Raw genomic sequence first — 2,417 nt, 5'->3', positions numbered from 1 at the left:
GAGAGAGGAATAATGCTTTATGTTACAACTGTTTCTGCTGAACTTTTTATTCTGCAAGCATTTATCTCTTCTGGGCTGCAGCCAAATGGGAAACACTGATTTATTCGCTCTCAGCACAGAGAGCTGAGTGGACAAAATGAGGAGAGAGCAGAGCAGAGCAGAGGAGACTCTGACTATGATTATTGAAGAACTGAAGGTGAAGAATAGGAGAAAGAGAGAAATGTGTTTGAAATGTCTTGTAAACACCTCGCACAGGTCATATTCATCTCTGCCATCTCCGTTCCGCTGGGTAGAGCGTCCCTGAAGAGTTATACGTGGCATTCCCCATTTACGCTTGTCAGTACAATTTTAACAGGTTATGACCGCAACAGTAAAGAAAGGAGGGACAGGATGAGGAATCAGAGACTGAATGAATGAACGTGATGAAGTCAAAAATAAACCTGTATGCATTTCAAGAGTGACTAACTGAATATCTGTTCAATTAGTCAGTAGCCTATTTATTTGTTTCATACTGTTACTTCATTTGCTAATTTGTCATTTCCCTCTTGTTTTTTAGTACCCTTATTAATCTTACTTGTATTTTTTTTATTAAAATAGTCATTCTGACTCTAATAATTCTGAAACTAGTAACAAATTAATATTTACAAGTAAAACTAGAATAGGCTACAGTCTGAATAATTCCAATACTGGCAAGCTGAAAATTTACTCTGAAATTTACCTTCAGGCCATCCAAGATGTGAACCAGTTCGAAGAAATTTAGCATTACATCACTTGCTCACCAATGGATCCTCTGCAGTGAATGGGTGCCATCAGAATGAGAGTCCAAACAGCTGATAAAAACATCACAATAATCCAGGTAATCCACATGGCTCCAGTCCATCAGTTAATGTTTTATTAAGTGTAAAGCTTTGTGTTTGTAATGAACAAATTCATAAAACGTCCATAAGATGTTTCTACATTAAACTGTTGCTAAAATATGAGTCCTCTATCCTTAATTTTGCAGTGAAAAAATCCTCTTGTCTAAATGAGGAGAGAAATATGCACAGATCAAGCGCTGTTAACAAGTGAAAACAGTCCAAAACTGTTCTAAACAAAATATTTTGGTGGATTTTGATGTGAGAGGTCAACAGGGGATGGACTGGAGGAAGCATTATTATGGACGTTATTATGGATATTTGGGCAGAAGTGATGGTTTAAAGTTAAATGCCTGAAATTTGATCACTGGATAAAGCCTTTTTCTTATTTTGTTGACATATTATAATTATTTTATATTTATTATAATTATTTTACAGAGGGGATTTTGGATATATTTATTTTTATTACTCCATAAAATACTGTCTAAATAATTAAATAAATTTAACCAAATTTTTATGAGTAAAATGTTATACAGCTAAGCGAGGCAAATTAGACTATATAGGTCTTTGGTCTATGTTAGTGAGAAAATGGCTTTTTAACATAATTGTAATCAAATCTACAGATGTAAATAGATAAAGTGTAATAAAATAAACACTTAAATGTGTACTTTGAATGTTTTCTTTGCTAGCTATAGGTTACCTGTCATTATGTGGCTGTCAGTGACAGATCACCTCATTAAGACTGTAGTCTGTGTTCAGTGCTTGTGTTTGCTTTGAAAGTGCCTTCCCTTCTCTCACGTTTCACTGCGACAAGCTGGGTCAAAATGACTCCGTTATACCCCACAAACCCCTCCCACCCGCTCCCATCCAAGCCTCGGGTTTTTACAAAGCGCAGTTTGCGGAACGGAGGTGCTTTTGATTATGCAACCTGGTCCACTTTCACGCACATCATGCCAATGCCACTGCAATGCAGCATCGACCGCGCTGCTGCTGTTCTGCAGTAGTACTACTGGCACGCGATCATCTCGCGGTAGGCGTGTATTGAGTATTGATAAGGAGTGATGCAGCGAGAGTGAGCCTATAATCATCGCGCCAATATCCCCCCACCATCTTTCTTTTACTGCTGAGAACGGGTGCAGAGCTATGGACTATGGAAGCCCATTTCCGTCACTGAATAAAAAATAAATAAAAAGGTAATTGCGACTTTTTATCTCACAATTCTGACTTTTTTCACAGAATTGTGAGATATAAACTCGCAATTGCGAGTTATAAAGTCAGAATTGCGAAATATAAAGTCAGAATTCTGACTTTTTTCTCAGAAATGTGAGATATAAACCACAAAGGCCTTCTGTAGCGATTCGATGCATTTTTGTAAGAAAAAGATCCATATTCAAAACGTAATAATAACTTGAATCTAGCTTGTGTTGTACACAGAAGCAGTTCTGGGAGCATGACGTATGGTGTCAGCGTTGCGCATGCGCCGGTGCGTCTCGTGAAAACCAACGTTTGTTTACAGGATCAAAAGAAGCAAAGTTTCCTTACTTTAGCAAAGGAAAACCAGTC

This window comes from Sinocyclocheilus anshuiensis, unplaced genomic scaffold (genome assembly GCF_001515605.1).
Source record: "Sinocyclocheilus anshuiensis isolate Anshui unplaced genomic scaffold, SAMN03320099.WGS_v1.1 scaffold50, whole genome shotgun sequence".
In the NCBI taxonomy this organism is placed as follows: domain Eukaryota; kingdom Metazoa; phylum Chordata; class Actinopteri; order Cypriniformes; family Cyprinidae; genus Sinocyclocheilus; species Sinocyclocheilus anshuiensis.
Note: the sequence above shows the minus strand (reverse complement) of the source record.